Here is an 18,883-nt window from a genome sequence, read left to right as displayed (position 1 = left end):
CCTTCTATTAATTCTCTTATCAAACTGAATTGCACAGCCGTTATCAGTAGAATAGAGCCTGAAGGGAAATGTGACTGAGGTCGGGGTGAGGGAAATCTGTGCACCCACTGAAGGAATGAAAAATGCTTTACAGGGACAGTCTATTCTGCGTGATTTATCCAGATAAGAAAGTACAGATTCCACCCAACCGACTGAGTCAACCAGGTGCCTAATTAGCTTTTTCCATTTTATTAATAACTTTATTTTTTTATTTTACTGAGGTATAATTGATGGATACAATTGTAATATATTTAAAGTGTACTATATGGGGGCACCTGGGTGGCTCAGTTGGTTGAGTGTCCGATTCTTGATTTCGGCTCGGGTCATGATCTCTGGGTCATGAGATCAAGCCCCATGCACAGCGGGGAGTCTGCTTGAGATTCTCTCTTCCTCTGTCCCTCCCTCTGCTGTCTCTCTCTCTCTGTGTCTCTCAAATAAATAAATAAATAAATCTTTAAAAAAAAAAAACTCCATGTGAGTCATTTTAAAGTTGGTTTTAATGCTGCATGAAAATCTAGTTCTACTTATTTTGCTATGCCTTTTCTTCCTCCAAGATAGAAACTTGTCTGTATATCTTATTCAGCCATTATTTGAAAGAACTTCCAGATTCTTTTTCCATCTACAATATTTTAAGATCAATGCAATTCAACTACTTTGGATTCTGGCGTGCTCTTTCTTGACACATACCAGACACTGGCAGGAATTTGCAGTGGTTTCAACTGGGAGAAAATAATTTGCCTTTCTTTTTCTTTCTTTCTTCTTTCTTTCTTTCTTTCTTTCTTTCTTTCTTTCTTTCTTTCTTTCTTTCTTTTCTTTCTTTCTTTCTTTCTTTCTTTCTTTCTTTCTTTCTCTCTCTCTTTCTTTTCTTTTCTTTTCTTTTCTTTTTTCTTTTTTCTTTTCTTTTCTTTTCTTTTCTTTCCTTTCCTTTCCTTTCTTTTCTTTTCTTTCTTTTCTTTTCTTTTCTTTCCTTTCCTTTCCTTTCCTTTCCTTTCCTTTCCTTTCCTTTCCTTTCTTTTCTTTTCTTTTCTTTTCTTTTCTTTTCTTTTCTTTTCTTTTCTTTTCTTTTCTTTTCTTTTTTTCTTTTTTCTTTTCTTTTTCTTCTCCCCGCTGAGCAGAGAGCCCGCTGGGGAGCTAGATCCCAGGACACTGGGATCAGGACCTGAGCCAAAAGCAGCCACCCAACCGACTGAGTCAACCAGGTGCCTAATTTGCCTTTAATTTACAGGTTTCATTGTTAGTCTGGGAAGGTCAAACCTAACTTCACTTTTTTAAACTTCAAAGTCCAAAATGGCTGGAAACAGACCTCTTTTTAAAGTAATTTTCACATAGTTTTTCCAGAATAGCCATAAAATAATCTCTTTTTTACTCCCTTTACCCTCACTCCACAAAATGTAAAGAAACTGACGAAGAAATTCATCTAAAGATATTTCAAAGGTTCAAGCCAACAGAGATCCAGAAAGTCAGTCCAGTCTATCTCCAAGCCAGGAGGTGAAAGCCTATGGAAGCCTGGGGTCTCAGCATGAGAGGGTGGTTTCGGAATTGCTGAGCAAAGTCATATAGCAATGAGCTAGGGCCACCAGGGTGGCTGAGTCGATTAAGCAATCTGCTCTGAGTCGTGATCCCAGGGTCCTGGGATGGAGCCCCGCAGGGGACTCCCTGCTTAGTGGGAAAACTGCTTCTCCCTCTCCCTCTGCTGCTCCCCCTGCTTGTGCTCACTCTGTCAAATAAATAAATAAAATCTTAAAAAAAAAAAAAGAAAAGAAAGAAGGAAGGAAATGAACTAAAGAAAGAAGGAAATGGAACCAAAGCCCCTCGCTAACCAGCGGAGCCTCCTGGACCCCCGGACTCCAGAGCATCTGTAGGCTGGAGGAATCCCAAGAAATAATAAAACCGATAATAAAAGTCAATATCCCTGCTGTAGGGCAGTTACTTCCGCCGGGCACCGGGTATTCACAATGGCATCCACCCTGTCCACAATAGCCCCGGGAGGGTGAGGGTGTGCTTTTAAACTTCATTTCACAGATAAGGACATCAAAGGCTCCGAACAAGCTGCAAAGTGGCAGATTTATGATCTGGACTGTTTGTCTAACTCCAAATTGTGTGCCTCCCCCTCCAGCCCGTTTTTCTCACACACTTGAGCAGGAGGCCCGCTAAGAATCCTGGCTGCGGGCTGAGCTGTTCAGAAGCTGAGCTCTTGGGCATAGAACTGAGACTCTTTCCACATTCTTCTCGCCAAGGGTTGTTCACTTTAGAAGTTCTTACTTTTCCATTTCGCTGGAAGTTATTTTCTACCTTCTCCTGCTCATAGCAAAATAACTATTTTTCTACCGTTATATGAAAACAGGTTAACGATTCTGTTGCCCTTCTGCTTAATCCTCCTGATGTTTTTGCTTCCTTACCCACTGGCAACGAGCTTTCCAAATGCTAATCCTTCCCTGTCTCCGGCTCTCTCCGAATTGCTACTTGTTGAGCTCCTTTGGTAACTACTTTTGTGTTTTCTCAGACTCTTGATCTCAGGGTCGTGGGATCAGGGCTCCATGCTGGGTATGGAGCTTGCTTCAGATTCTCTCTCTCTCCCCCTCCCTCCCCCCCTTAATAAATAAAAAAAATCTTTAAAAAAAAAGATTTAGGGGCACCTGGGTGACTCAGTTGTTTAAGCCTCTGCTTTTGGCTCAGGTCATGATTCCAAGGTCCTGGGATGGAGCCTCAAGTGGGGTTCCTTGCTCAGTGTGTGGTGGGAGGGGTCTCCTTCTCCTCCCTCTGCCCCTTCTCTCGCTCATGCTCTCTCTCAAATAAATAAATAAATAAAATATTTTTAAAAATTTAACAATATGTGCTTCAGAGTGCATCGTTTATCACTCTTGCATCTTCCCTTGAGCTTGCCTTAGATTGAAATGCTCTTTGTCTTCTCCTCAGCTAGGACACATGTGGGATATATCATCTAAATCATCACATATTCATCAGTAGGTTTCTTTTTACTCTGGGAGGCAAAGGGCCTCTTCACTGAGAGCAGGCTTTTTATTTATTTATTTTTGAAGATTTTATTTATTTATTTATTTCAGAGAGAGAGAGAGAGAGAGCACAAGCCTGGGGGAGAGGCAGAGGGAGAGGGAGAAGCAGGCTCCCTGACTGAGTTACCCAGGTGCCCCCTGTTCCTTTCTTTCAATGCACAATGATATTACTCCATGGTCTCCTGCCTTCCCTTGTTGCGGTGGAGTCCTAGTCTAGGGCCAAACAGATACACTGTCTTTTGTCTGAAGTATGTAAAATTTCTCTTTATCCTTGCAACTCAGAAAAGTAACCTGCAGATATCTAGGAATAGATATATTATTTTTCTAGTCCTGCCTAAAACTTGCTAAACCTTTTCAAGTTGATGACTTCAGTTTACTTAAACCAAAATTTTTGTTCTTTGTTTCGAGATGTTTCTTTTGCTTGAGATGCCTGGATGGCTCAGTCAGTTAAGCGTCTGTGTTCGGCTCTGGTCATGATCCTGCCGTCCCGGGATCGAGCCCCCCATCGGGCTCCCTGCTCATCAGGGAGCTTGCTTTTCCGTCTGCCGCTCCCCCTGCTTGTGTGCTCTCTCCCTCTCTCTCTCTCTCTCTGACAAATAAATAAAATCTTTAAAAAGAGAGAGAGATTTCTTCTGCTTGACCACCACACCATTAATCAGATTCTCAATTTCATCTTTCCTCCCTTTTTATGTTTTCACTGAATAACTTAGCTTCAAAATAATGCTTGTTCAGCCCAGAGAGACTTGAGTGAGGGCTTATTTATTATTATTATTATTTTTTTAATTACTATTAAAGGTATCTTCTGTCTCCTCTAGTAAATCAGTGCAGCAGAAGCTAACCCAATTCTGGGTGTTTCTGTGGGCTATTGGGTTTTTTTTTTTTTTTTTTTTTTTGGCTTCTGGGTTGCCTAGGACCATTTCTTTCTTTTTTAGATTCAAGTATATTGGACATACAGTGTTATGTTAGTATAGACAGTGTATAATATGGTGATTCAGCAATTATGTACATTTCTCAGTGCTCATCCAGATTCTAAGACCATTTCTTTGTTTACTCTTGGGTCTATCTGCCCCTGAGGGTCCATCATGCTCTGGAGTTGCGTTAAGCAGAGGGAAAGCTGTTTGTGATACTGTGGATGCAGGGGTAGACATGTGATTTACAAGCAGACAAACCGTTGTTACAGGATTTTTTTCTCCATCAGTGCTCACAGTTCTTGGTCACGCCGCTTCCGAGAATGAAGAGATAGACCAGACAGAGTGGTGGGCAGCAAAGCAAGCTTTATTGAGCAATAGCAAAATGATAGTACAAAGCTTCCGAGGAGGGAGGGGACCCAAGAGGGTTGCCAATGGAATTTCTAACTCTAGGGGTTTTTATGGGCTTGTTGGTGGGCTGTTTTAATCTGATTAACCCTCCCTGCGCCTGTCTTCCAATCAGGTTTTTGTCACCTATGTATCACATGGAAAGGCTGGAGGGCTCCTTCCAGGGTGGTGTAAAATCCTTTAAAGGGTGGTTTCCTCTTAGGGCGGGGCGGGGGGGGTGCCTCTTGTCCCTGCCTGCCTGCCTTTCAACTATATCTGCATCATCCTGACTCTTTCCTTGGTCAAGCACCAGAGAGGAGCTTCCTGCTTCCTTTCCTTTCACCAGTAAAGTCTGGTGTTTTTTAGGGAAAGAGAGAGGCCGTGCCCTGTTCAGCTGCCCCAGGGTGTCCAGCAGGACTTCCTGGCCCACTTGGAGGCAGATTGGCCAGTCTTGTCTTCTTGAGTGGAGATCTACAGATCTTTTCAAGGCAACCTCTCCCTAAGATCCAATTTTCATCCTACAATTTTTCCCCCATACTTCTCAGGAGCTGGTCTGTTTTTTTTTTTTTTTTTTCTTTATTTATTTGAGAGAGAAAGAGAATGAGCAAGAGAGAGAATGCACATGAGCCAGGGGAGGGGCAGAGAAGTAGACTCCCCAATGAGCAGGAAGCCTGCTATGGAACTTGATTCCAGGACCCTGGGACCTGAGCTGAAGGCAGATGCTTAATTGACTGAGCCACCCAGGTGCCCGCTGGTCTGGTTTTTAACAAGGGTGCCAAGACTATTCAATGAGAAATAATTATCTTTTCAATAAAAAGTGCTGGACAACTGGATAGCCATGAGCAAAAGGAATGAAATACTATGCTTACCTCACACAATATATAAAAATTAACTCAAAATGGATCAAAGACCTAAAGGCAAGAGTTGAAACTATAAAATTCTTAGAAGAAAACTGAAGGGTAAATCTGTAGTACCTTGAATTTGGCAATGCATTCTTAGATATAACGCCAAAAGCACAAGCAATAAATGAAAAAAAAAAAGCAAACATTGGATTTAATCAGAATTAAAGACTTCTACGCTTGTAGGGACACTATCACACACAGAATGGAGGAAAATATTTGAAAATAATATATCTGATGAGAGAATTATAGCTAGGCTACATGAAGAGCTCTTACAACTCAATAATAAATAAACACCATTTTTTAAATGAGTAAATTATCTGAATAGACATTTCTCCAAAGAAGATATACAATAACCAATAAACATGAAAAGATGCTGGGCATCATTAATCATCAGAGACATGCAGATCAAAACCACAATGAAATACCATTCCACACTCACTAGAATGGCTAGATTCAAAAAGTCAGCTAATGACAAGGGCCAGTAAGGATGTGGAGAAATCAGAACTGTCCTACAGTACTGGGGGGAATGTGAAATAATGTAGCCACTGGCATTTCCTCAAATGATTAAACTTAAAGAGTTTCCATTTGACCCAGCAATTCCAGTCCTGAGTCAGAACCTAAATGGAAACAACCCAAGTATCCATCAACTGCTGAATGGATAAACAAAATGTGATCTATCTATACAATGGAATATTACTTGAAATAAAGGAATAAGGTACTAATACTTGCTACAGCATGGATGACCTTAAAAATATCATGCTAAGTGAAAGAACCCAGTTACAAAAGATAGCATATTATATGATTGCACTTATATGAAATGTTCAGAATCGGCAAAGCTATAGAGACAGGAAATAGATTAGTGGTGCCCAGGGCTGGTTGTAGTTGGGGGTTGAGGGTGGTAGAGGGGGAAGGTAGGGGTTAAAAGCAATAGCTAAAGGGTAAATGTTTCCCTTGAAGTGCTGAAAATGTTCTAAAATTGACTGTGGTTGTGGTTGTGTATCTGTGACAATATATCTAAAATGCATGGAATTGTACACCAAACGGGTAGAATATATAGTATGTTAACTATCTCTCAATAAAACTCTTTTAAAAAATATCCTATTATGAAAAAAATAATATGGCTAATGATATTGCATAAGAACAAAGATTAAAATAACAACAAGACAGTGTAATCAATAAAAAAAAATGTTCTTGGGGCACCTGGGTGGCTCAGTCGGTTAAGTGTCTGCCTTCCGCTCAGGTCATGATCCCAGGGTCCTGGGATCGAGCCCCGCATCGGGCTCCCTGCTCAGCGGGAAGCATGCTTCCTCCCTCTCCCACTCCCCCTACTTCTGTTCCCTCTCTCACTGTGTCTCTTTCTGACAAATAAATAAAATCTTAAAAAAAAAAAAACTCAGTTAAAAAAAATGTTCTCAAGACTTAGAAAATGGGTAAAAGTACAATGTACACATTGGTATACAAAGTGCTACAATTTATTATAAACTATATAAATATTATACATAAAAATAAAACTATGAAAATTTAAATTTGATCTAAATATAGGGTTTCAAATTTAGCAAATAAAAACTCAGGATGCCAATTTAAATCTGATTTGTATCTAATTGTTTAAATGTATATATACATTTAGATAAATGAAAAACATTGCATGGGACACACCTTCCTATGAAAGTATTTGTTATTTATCTGAAATAAAGCTCTTCTTAATAGTTGCTTGCTTTGCCAAATTTGCTTGTAAAATTCCTATGGTTAGGGGCACCTGGGTGGTTCATTTGGCTGACTGTCTGCCTTCAGCTCAGGTCATGATCCCAGGGTCCTGGGATTGAGCCCCACATCTGGGCTCCCTGCTCTGCGGGAAGCCTGCTTCTCCCTCTCTCTGGCCCTCCCCCCCACCACTTGTGCTCTCTCTCTCTCTAATAAATAAATAAATATCTTTAAGAAAAAAACAAAATAAAATTCCTGTGGTTACACTCTATATTCCGTTTACATTGTAACATATCATGTACAGTGGTGGTCACATTCAGCTTATTTTATTCTTTAGTCATGCTCAATATTAGCATTATAAGCCAGTATGCTAAATATATAAAGCTAAAATTCTGATAATTGTCCTTCAAATTTCATTTGTTGAAGCACATGCCATCTTTCATGGCAAAATTTGCTTTTACTTATATTTATATTTACTTATTTTTTTTTAAAAAATAGGCTCTGTATCCAATGTGGGGCTTGAACTCATGACCCTGAGATCAAGAGCCACATGCTCTACTGACTGAGCCAGCCAGGTGTCCCAATAACTTGTTCTTATATTCTTTAAGATTAGGCTGCATCTCTTGATCGGTAACTTTTTAAAATATATATATTTTATTTATTTATTTATTTGACAGAGAGAGAGAGAGAGAGAGAGAGAGAGAGAGAGAACGCACAATGTAGGCAGCTCCCAAGCAGGCAGAGGGAGAAGGAGAAGAAGGCTGGGAGATGCGGCGCTTGATCCCGGGACCCTGGGATCATGATCTGAGCCCAAGGCAGACGCTTAACCGAATAAGCCACCCTGGCGTCCCTTGATCAATAACTTTTTTAAAACACTGTCCATTGATATAAAAGAGGCTTGTTGTCCATTTTTATTTTCTTCTTCTTTGACAATACACGTGATTCCTAAGTCCCATGCTGGAAGAACATTTCGTAACATCCAGTAAAAGAATCAAATTCTTCAAAGGATAATACTGACTTCAAAATCAAGTTATGGGCGCTTGGGTGGCTCAGTCGCTAAGCGTCTGCCTTTGGCTCAGGTCATGGTCCCGGGGTCCTGGGATCGAGCCCCGCATCGGGCTCCCTGCTCCGCGGGAAGCCTGCTTCTCCCTCTCCCGCTCCCCCTGCTTGTGTTCCCTCTCTCGCTGTGTCTCTCTCTGTCAAATAAATAAATAAAATCTTTAAAAAAGAACAACAAGTTATAACAAGTGCCATTATCTACTTCAAGTTGGAATTCCTCTTCCTGTTCAAAAGTTCTGTTGCCCTTTCTAGGAACAGCTTTGGTAATGAAAGGGATAAATTTGCCATCGATTCTTTCCTTAAGACACTCAGCAAGTTCCTTCCAACAATGGAGTACACCGAAAACATTGTAGCTCTTCTTTCACTTGGCATCATCCTCTAATTAAAGTGATTAAAGGGTACTGACAAGAAATCGGTAGCTTTTACTGGATAAATGACGCCAGTTCCCCCCCCCCCACACGCACTTATTCGGGATTCGGCTTTCCAGAGTTTTCGTTCCAGGTAGTCAACCCCCACCGGAAGCGGATGACCCACCGAACGGGAGTCAGAAGGTCAACGGGAGCCCAACGCTGCGTCAGTGACGTCACAGCGCCTGTGTCATTCCCTCACGTCATCTTAGCGGGCGGGCATTTTACCCTCTCACACGATCACAAGAAGGGTGAGTATAGTACAATAAGATATTTTGAGAGACAGAGACCACGTTCCCATAACTTTTATTATAGGATATTGCTATCATTGTTCTATTTTATTAGTAGTCATTGCTGTTAACCTCTTACTGTGCCTAACTTATAAATTTAAACTTTATCGTGCGTATATAGGTACAGGAAAAACATTAGATCCGGTACTATTTGGGGTTTCAGACTGGAGTTCTTGCCATGTATCCCCTGTGATAAGGGGGGGGGGGGACTACTGTGTTAAAACTCAGCCACAAAGTAGGATTCCTTTTCTTCACAATTAAAGTATGATGTTATAATTCAAGCGATAAACTGAGAATTCCTTCACATGTGTTTGTTAGAGAGCCAGTAGCTGTTTTGAGAGATTTAAATAATGCCAATGCTGAGGTAAGGGAACCGTTTTGTAACAGTGCCATGATAGTGTCATTAGAAAGAACATCACGTGCTATTCGAGCGGCATTATGCAGAATATGAGCAAGACAGCCGATGCTTTCTATGGAATATATCCATATGCTTTTCTTCAACTGTGAATGAACTTTTTCAGCACCTTTGCCCAAACAACTGCATGGTCTACATCAAAAGCAATACAATGTTAACATATAACGTATTGTTGGTTTCAGAGGTAGAGATGAGTGATTCATCCGCCTTGTATAAGACCCAGTGCTCATTCCATCACGTGCCCTCCTTACTGCCCATCACCCAGTTACCCCAGCCACCCATCCCCTCTGTTTATGTTAACAGTAAAGCTTCTGGTCAACAGTAGGCTCTTAGCCGTTACGTTTTTAGGGAGTCAAAAGTTATATACAGATTTTTAACTGCAGGGTCAGCGCCCCTAACCCCTAGATTGTTCAAATGTCAGCTGTGCTTGTAAAGACACTTTCCTTGAAAAAGCCAGAGTTGATCCTACCTAAGGTTTTGAGAAGCTTGGCGTTCAGAGACTGGTGGGCTTTGAGAAGCGGGAATGTGTAGAGACAGAAGGATTTTCAGCTGTGTTAATGTGGTCACTGGAGGAAGGCTGTTGCTGACCAGCTAACCATGACCTTTAGGAGCATGGCTCCTGGAGTGAGGTCCTTTCTGAATGGCTCTTATGGAGAAGCATGGGCTGTCACAGACTGCTGACTTTCAGGATGGGGTCGGGGTGCTTATCATTGAACAGCTTTCAGAAGCTTGGGGCTGTTACTGAGTTGCTCACTTTTAGACACTTGGAGTAAGGCTGTTAACTGGTTGCTTTCCAGAAGCAGGGCCAGAGGAGTGAGGGTCTGGCTGTTTGGCTGATTTTCAGAGCATGTGCACTGGTACAAAGTTAACTTGAATTAACAGTGCTTACTTGTTCACAGCTTGGGAATTTGGTTGAAGAATAGTCTTTTCTTGAGAATGAAAAATAAATACTTTTAATTCTGAGTTCCCCCAGTTGGTCTCCCTGCACCCAAAGCTGCAGGAGAGACAATAAGAGATTGTTCACATGTTTGGAGAGGTATGGTTTTCAGCTGGTATTGCCATGTGAGTGATGGAAGCAGCAATCACTGTGGCAGAAAAATAGCTCTAACTGCTGAATTTTGTAATTTCTTAAAGCTGAATACAGGGTACTTAAGGTGTCATGACAAATATAGGACACAGGACAACATAAGTATGGGGCATGTCCTATATATAGGATAACTGGCAACCCCACCTAAATATAATATTCTGGCTATAACAAACATTAAACATTTTACATAACAGTAAAAAGACTTGTTTTCCAAAATTTAAAAATTTTTAAAAATATATCATCTGAATGGCCTGGGTTTCTTTAAAAACATAAATTTTATTGAGCGTATGCTTTTTTTTCCTCTCTCGTTTAATCTCCCCGGAATTATACAGAGATATTTAAGATCTATTCCGTAAAAGGTGGTGCTTAGTTTTCCTTTTTGTTGATGATGGCAATAATTTCCCACTAAAAGATTCTGAAAATGAAGTCTGACTTTGCATTTAGCCCTTTTGCTTTTGCTTACCTCTTTGCTTTATTCAAAACTATGACTCTGCCCTCTCTGTGACATCAATAAATACCCCAGGAATGTGATTAAGAGATAGTGTTGCCTTTTTAAAAAGTAAGTCAAAGAATAGTTGTGGTTTAATGGAAATCTGTAATAAGTAATTTTGTGAGATCTAACTATAGTTCCAGGAACCTGCAAGCCCATTCAGCAGATGCAATGGAGCAAAGGGAGGTCATGGTTATCAATTAGGGAATCCTGTGCAGAACGGTTGGGCAGGTTGGCCCTTCCTCTTTTTCCCATTTACACAAAGCAGTGGCAGTAGATCTTGACCCCACGATGGACCCTAGGTCTGAAACAGTGGAGCAGTGCCCTGCACAGCTGCTGACTCATGAGAGGGATAGGAAGGACTCTCACACAGAAGACACCTGTTGGAACACCTCCTCCAGCCACTTGTCCTGCCCCACCCCACAATCCCTGGAGGCAAGCTGTAGGAAACAGAAGCCAAATCCACAGATATGTATACACAGAACCGCAGATGCAAAGTTAAGCACACAACCAAGAATCACCATTTAAGTAATACCGGGAAAGAAAAGCATCAACCCCAACAAACAACCAACACTTGAAGAAAAGATTCCAAGGTAGTTCTAATGAATATCTTTGTGTAATAAAAGAGGAATACAGATTTTATATATATATATATATATATATATATTCATATATAATAAGATATGCAATTATGAATACAAACAATTCTTAGAGATCAAGAACATAATCATAGAAAACTTAAAAACTCAGTAAGTTCTATAGAAGAATGGACAAAATTGAAGATAAAATGTTGGTAAAAAGGGACGCCTGGGTGGCTCAGTTGGTTAAGCGACTGCCTTCGGCTCAGGTCATGATCCTGGAGTCCTGGGATCGAGTCCCACATCGGGCTTCCTGCTCAGCAGGGAGTGTGCTTCTCCCTCTGACCCTCTTCCCTCTTGTGCTCTCTATCTCTCATTCTCTCTCTCAAATAAATAAATAAAATCTTTAAAAAAAATGTTGGTAAAAAGATCTAGATGAAGAATTTGCTTATAACCTAGCACAGCCCGGAAGTCCTGATGTCTACCTCAGGGGAGGGAAGATGGGAGGGAAGGAAGAGAGGGCGTGCCAGAGGGAGGAAGGCTCTAAAAAATAAAGTCGTTGAAGAAAGATTTAAGAATTGATTAAAATAGTTAAATAAGAAGTCTCTAGTAGATATTAGCAAGTATTACCACATTTTATGTATTTATTCATAGACCTCATTGCAACACAACCTGTTATCCTTTCTCAGATAAAGAGAGTCAAATGACCAGACTTCTGCAGGAGTAACATGTGAAACAAAGCATTTGGAGAGGTATGAGCTGATTCTGTCAAATTGTGCCTCTGTGACTTGTTGAGAGACATTGAAGTCTAAATTCATGTGGGCAATGAAGGCTTTATTTGAATGGGGAAAATACACAGGTCACATAAGATGAGGTTTATGTGTTGTAGGAGAACAGATTCCAGACCCTTGAGTGCTCGCAGATGAAACAGTTGTTTCCTCAACTTTGCCCTTTTGTGTTGATGATCTCATCCTGTACTTCTGTTTGATGAGTTCTAGCATTTTCTTCTTTCTTTTTTTAAGAGGGTTTTATTTTTTATTTTAAAGATTTATTTATTTATATTAGAGAGAGGGCGTGCGAGCTGGGGAAGGGGCAGAGGGAGAGGAAGAGAGAATCCCAAGCAGGTTTCACGCTTAGCATGGAGCTCCATGCATGAATCGATCTCATGACCCTGAGATCATGACCTGAGCCGAAATCAAGAGTTGGTTGCTTCACTGACTGAGCCACCCAGGGGCCCCAGGAAAATACATTTTTTTATACACATTGTAATATCTTAAATTTAGTTCATTGTAGGTGATAGGGGTTTAACATTATGTGCTTCAGAAACTCAAAGCTTAATTTACAAAAGATGAAGAAAATAGATTATCAGAAATGCTGTAATCCTTATACATATTGTAATGCCCGACCTCTCAGTGACAATATTTGTAAGTTAACAGGCATAGTCTTCATATTATTGGTGATACATTCATATTTATTGGATAAAGTGGTCAGGTAAAATCAGAGCCAGCTGTTTCTTGGGGGAAAATAGTTAAAACTTTGTTTTGTTTTGCTTTTTAATAAGTAAGCAAATGAGAGAGAGAGAAAAAAAAAACTGAAGAATCCAATTTTGAAAAATCTGATAAAGAGAAAAGGAAAAAGCATAGAAATAAAATATAGGACTTTACTATATAAAGACATTTTCTATATTATGACATATAATTTTATGACATTAAAATTTTAAATGCAGTGTTTCTTTACAGAAGATAACATACATGGTAGAAAAATAGAAAATCTGAATAGACCAGTATTTATGGGAAAAATAGAAAAAAACATTTCTAGAGCCAAACATTTATCCACAAAAGTGTCACCAAGCCACATTCTTTTGTGGACAGATTACCTCAGACCTTCAAGGAACAGATAATTTAATCCAGACATACACAAAAATGAAAAGTTCCCTGCTTCATTCTATTAAACTGGAATACCACCATCAACAACAAACAAAAACAAACAAAACTGTTTGTAATTGGGTACCCAGCTGTAAAAAGCACAAATGAAGTATTAGCAAATGAAATGCATCACTGTATTAGCAAGTAGAGTTTAGCTCAGGAATGCAAGGCTGGTTCCATATTAGAAGATATATTAATGTTATTTTTAACAGTAAGAGATCATAGAGAAGAAATTTTATGATCTTGAGGTGAGAAAGACATCACTTGAGCAAGACTCAAGAAAGGCCAGTTTGGCAAATGCATGGAGTAAGAGTATTCTCTTATCCTTATTTTATGTTTACTTTTTTTTTTCATTAGCTTTAGTGATCTCTTTAGCTCCTTCTAGAAAAAAAAATTGTTCTGTTTCTTTCATGGTATAAAGTAAATATCTTCGTACTTTGAAGAACTGTGTTTAAGGGACTTTTAGCTACAGTGAAATCTAATGAACAGGAAAATTCCACATGCCACGTGCTACCAAGAATACTCATTCTTGGTGCAATAAGCACAGAATGTTATTTGACTATTTCATACTCATTCTCTCATGGACGTGCAGTGCAGTTTTCCAGAGGCCAAATGATGAGTGGTATCACAACAAACTGAATGCAGAAGCAGATAGGAGGACCCAGCTTTCTTCTAGTAAGCTAGACATTAAAGAGATTTTCAAAATATAAAACAATGCCACTCTCCTCATTATGTATTTAGTTTGAAAAATGCAATTAGTTTTCATAAAAATGTTATTTATGTTAACATAGTAATGCATTTTTATTGTTATTTTAAAATAAATTAATATATTTTTAAAAATTATTGTTTTAATTTCTAATACAGCAAATATCAATAGATATAATTCACATACACAAAAGCAGTTTGGGGTGTTCAATTTTTTTTTAAGAGCGGGTGAGGGGCAAAGGGAGAGGGAGAGAGAGTCTTAAGCAGGCTCCACGCTCAGCACAGAGTCCCACCCAGGGCTCCATTCTCACCACCCTGAGATCATGACCTGAACTGAAATCAATAGTGTTGAATGCTTAACTGACTGAGCCACCGAGGCATCCAGGGTATTCAGTAATTTTTCAGACGGTTTTCTTGAGCCAAAAATTTTGAGAACTATTGTCCCAGATTTCTTTTTCCTCTATAATAGAATCTTAGGGGATCTCAGTGGGTACTCTTTCTTGGTTCCTGATCTGTGCATTTCAAATCTGTGTGGCTTATGACCAACCAAGCTTGACCAGGTGGACAAATATACTGTTGGGACTTTGGTAAAGCCCTTTGTCGATTCAAGAGTAAACAGTGATGGTTTCCATGAAGACTAAGTAAAAAACTGGAAAAACAAGCTCTCAGAATTCCATTCAAGTAGCCGAGTCTAGTCAACACTGAAAGAGGAACAGATGGGGCATTATTAAAGATGTTTTAGGCATGCATAATATGACACAGTAAAAACAGCATTGTTCTTGAAGCAAGTATTCTCAGAGTTAAGATTTCTATTTCTTGCTCTCTGTTTCTTCTTGGGAAAAATCAAACCTCTCTGGGCTGTAAGCTTCTCATCTGGGGTTTATATTGGAATCTAACATTCATTCATTCATTCATTCATTTATTCATACATTTATTTTTTCTTTTTTTTAATTCAACAAATATTTACTAAATATCTGCTTGACACTACATCAAAAACTATGATGTGATGTATGGTGATTAACATAACAATAAAAAAATTTAACGAAAAAAATTAAATAAATAAATATCTGCTTGGATCCAGACACATTAAGTACTGGAGATGCAGAGGTAAATAAATGTCTGACACTGAGGTTTTCACAGGCTACAAGGAAGATAAATATATTTAAATTATTTAAGTTACTCTGACTTCAAATAGCCCCCTGCATCCACAACTGTTTGTCTCTTTACCTCACTAAGTATTTCTTCATAGCCCTTATCATCACGTGATATATGTTTCTGTATTTCTTTTGAGGGGAGGATACTTCTTATCTTCCTCCTCACCAAACTGTAAGTTACAGGAAGACAGGCACTTTATCTTGTTGACCAATCTTCTTCCCGGTACATGGGTGACATTCAGTAACTACCTGTTGAATGAATGAAAGAAAATATGGAAGAAAGAAAGAGAAAGGAGAATGCATAGGAAAACAAATCAGTATATTTATTGAGCAAAGAAGAATAAGTTGATGTTACGTGACGTTTTGGAGAGACAGAGTGTTCCAGGCAGAGGGAAGAGCATGTACAAAGGCATAAAGGGTGGAGTAACATCGAAATGTAAGGTGTTCAATAAAGACAGCTGAAGTGTGTGATCTGTACGGCAGGCAGCGGCATGTGAGAGATGGGAGGCTCTCACAGGCTATGAATCTATCAAGGAATGAATGGCTCTGTGCCACCCTTCTACATGACCACCGACAGAAGGTGGACTTGTCGGTGAACTGGACTGAGAGATACAGTTTTTGTGTGGGAAGGTAGTTAGCCATAAAAGGAAAAAGCTCTGTTGTTTCCCTTCTCCACCCCCAGTACTCTCAAAACTTCACTTCTAGGCACCGAAGGTATGGAGTTTTTTCTCACACTGACCAGTTCTCCAACACCAGCTGGCATCTTAAAATTTAACTCCATGCGGATACTATCTACCTGGAGGTAATGTCATCCCACAAATTAAAGGGATCTGCCCCATAAGACTGCCCCATCCCTTCAGACACCAACTGCAAGGCTGGGTTGTCAGTTGTGCTTTGGATTGACGGGCTATAAATTGGAGGTTCCCACAACCTCCTCCTCAGGTTTGATAATTTGCTAGAATGGCTCACAGAAAAACCGTTTTACTTGCTAGGTTACTCGTTTACTATGAAACCATACAACTCAGGAGCAGCTGAATGTAGGAGAGATGGAATGCATAGGGCCAGGTATGGGGGAAGGAGGCAGAGGTCCCACGTCCTCTTCAGTCACACCACCCTCCCAACACCTCTACGTCTTCACCAACCCAGAAGCACTTTGAACTCCAGGTTTCATACTTTGGGGATTTTTACGGAGGCTTCCTTATTTAAGCATGATTGATTAAATCATTGGCCTTTGGTGACTAACTCAACCTCCAGCCCCTCCCCTTCCCTGGTGGTTGGAGGGCTGGCTGAAAGTTCAAACTCTCTAGTCACAAAGTTGGTTTCCCTGGCAACCAGCCACCATTCTCATTATCTAAGGGCTTTCCAAAATCCACTTCAGAGACTGTAAACTCAGACAGGGTTGATAGGGCATCCTTGTGAATAACAAAAGACACTCCTTTTACTTTTCTGCTCTGGAGCTATTTAGGGAACTAGTACAAAAGAACAAAAGGTGCTCCCATTTCTCTGATTACTTGGGACATGACAAGGGTTTTAGAAGCTGTGTGTAGGAGAGGAAGACCAAATTTATATTTCTTATTATAAATCACAGTATCACAGCTATCATCTAACAATGTTGATAACGCTATTATTATGATTATGGCTAATTGCATACTGGGTTCTTACTAAATGAAAAGCACTTGACATATATTATCTCATCTTCAAACACCTTCATGAGTTAGAGGCTATTATGAATTCCCATTTTTATAGATAAGGACATTAGTGCAGAGAGGGTCTATGGGACCTCCTCTATGGGCAGAGCTGAACTATGACAGCCACCCAGTGTCTATGAAGACTCTCGATGATCTTTACTCCGGACATTCCCACTCTTGGGTAGTTTACTCCCATATTAAAATCAGAGCTGATTTGATTAAAATCAGTAGAACATGGTACAAGTGATGGTGTATGACTTCAGAGGCTAACTAAACTCAAGGGGTTTGTCACCATCCTATTGAATGCACTCTGAGAAGTGTTGAAAGCAAAGAATTTTGTTTTACTTGTTGTTACAAGAAAGGAGACAGGGAGATAGCTCTCAGAACACTGTTTCCCCATGAGGTTAGGATAGGAAGATTTATTCAGTGCATTAGGGGTGGGGGCAGGGAGCTTGCATAGGCTCTTTGGTTCAATAGTGCATGCTTAGCATGTCAACATGCTAGTACACACATCATATGTTCAAAAAATGGGGAAAACTCTGCCCATAGGAGGAGATCTTAGTGTTATAATGAGCCAAAAGTAACTTCAGGACAACTCAGAAGGGGTTGTCTTCTTCTGCACAGATCCTCAGGTCCAGTCCAGCTCAAACTGGCTCCCATGAGGCGTTATCAGGTGAAACACCTAGCTGGGTGTCTCCTTGGCTGGAACTGTTGGTTCTACAAAACAAGACACATTCCGGGGCTCCTGAGTGGCTCAGTTGTTAAGCGTCTGCCTTCGGCTCAGGTCATGATCCCAGGGTCCTGGGATCAAGCCCTGCATCAGGCTCCCTGCTCTGTGGGAGGCCTGCTTCTCCCTCTCCCATTCCCCCTGCTTGTGTTCCCTCTCTAGCTATGTCTCTTTCTCTGTCAAATGAATGGATAAAAATCTTTAAAAAACAAAACAACAAACAAGATACATTCTTTCCCTGCTTTTGTCCCTTGCCCTCCTTCAACCCTCATATTTGAGTAACTTCCCGCTGCATCCTAGCTAACAATTGTAGCTTCAACTTTGATCTTCTGAATTACTCACTCGGGATGAAACGACCTGCTATGCTGTGAAGAAACTCGAGCAGCCCTAGGAAGAGGAACTGAGATCCCCCATGAAAAGCCAACATCAACCAAATGAACCACCCTGGAAGTAGATTTGCAATCCTGCTCAAGCCTTCAGATGACATCAACCCCAGTGGACATCTGATAGCCCCTTCATGAGAGACCCCAAGTCAGAACTGCCCAGCCAAGCCACACCTAAATTCCTGACCCATAGAAATACATGAGATAATAAATCATTATGGTTGTGGTAAGCCACTAAATTTTGAAATAATTTATTATGTAGAAATATATCATTTCTACAACTGGGATCAAAACTCAGATTTGTCTGTGTTAAGAACCATATCTCTTTTTTTTTTTTTTCCGCTTACTACCTGTATTAAAAAATAGCTTGTCTTACTGAATGTGACTGAAACAGTAGCCCCAGGAGTAAGGTATTGAATCCAGGAGAGTATTTGACTCTAAAATTACTCAGTAGGGGCACCTGGGTGGCTCAGTTGGTTAAGCAACTGCCTTTGGCTCAGGTCATGATCCGAGAGTCCTGGGATCGAGTCCCGAGTCAGGGTCCCTGTTCAGCGGGGAGTCTGTATCTCCTTCTCCCTCTACCCCTTCCCCCTGCTTGTGCTCTCTCTCAAATAAATAAAATCTTTTAAAAACATAAATGTAAAAATAAATAAATAAAGTTACTCAATATACCCCAGTTAGAAAGCAACTCCAAATAAAAGGCTGTTTTCCTAATTTATCATTGGGATTAATTTTTAAAGTTTCAAGGGGCCATCTTGAGTACATAAATTTTACTGAAGTAGATGACAATTTTAAACGTTCACATATACAGTTTTGGTTATTAAATCTGCTATACATATTTTAAATTAATACTATACAAAATAATGCACTGACCTAGACATGTTATTTATTAACAAATCAATAAACCATTTTTCAAAGATTTTATTTGAGAGAGAGAGAATGAGAGAGAGAGCACATGAGAGGGGGTAGGGTCAGAGGGAGAAGCAGACTCCCTGCTGAGCAGGGAGCCCAACTCAGGACTTGATCC

The 18,883-nt window shown here is 40.1% G+C and overlaps 1 long non-coding RNA gene across 1 annotated transcript in view; it reads left to right on the top strand.

The window, feature by feature from the left end:
• The first annotated feature begins 8,624 nt into the window (after window positions 1-8,624).
• Window positions 8,625-18,883, top strand: part of LOC113928820 — a 35,587-nt gene continuing 25,328 nt past the window's right edge. The window contains exons 1-2 of the long non-coding RNA XR_003521977.1: window positions 8,625-8,665; window positions 11,964-12,026. This is a non-coding gene — a long non-coding RNA (uncharacterized LOC113928820). The remainder of the gene's footprint in view (window positions 8,666-11,963; window positions 12,027-18,883) is intronic.

Source organism: Zalophus californianus, chromosome 5 (assembly GCF_009762305.2).
Source record: "Zalophus californianus isolate mZalCal1 chromosome 5, mZalCal1.pri.v2, whole genome shotgun sequence".
Taxonomy (NCBI): Eukaryota; Metazoa; Chordata; class Mammalia; order Carnivora; family Otariidae; genus Zalophus; species Zalophus californianus.
This window is presented reverse-complemented; position numbering and strand designations above follow the sequence as displayed.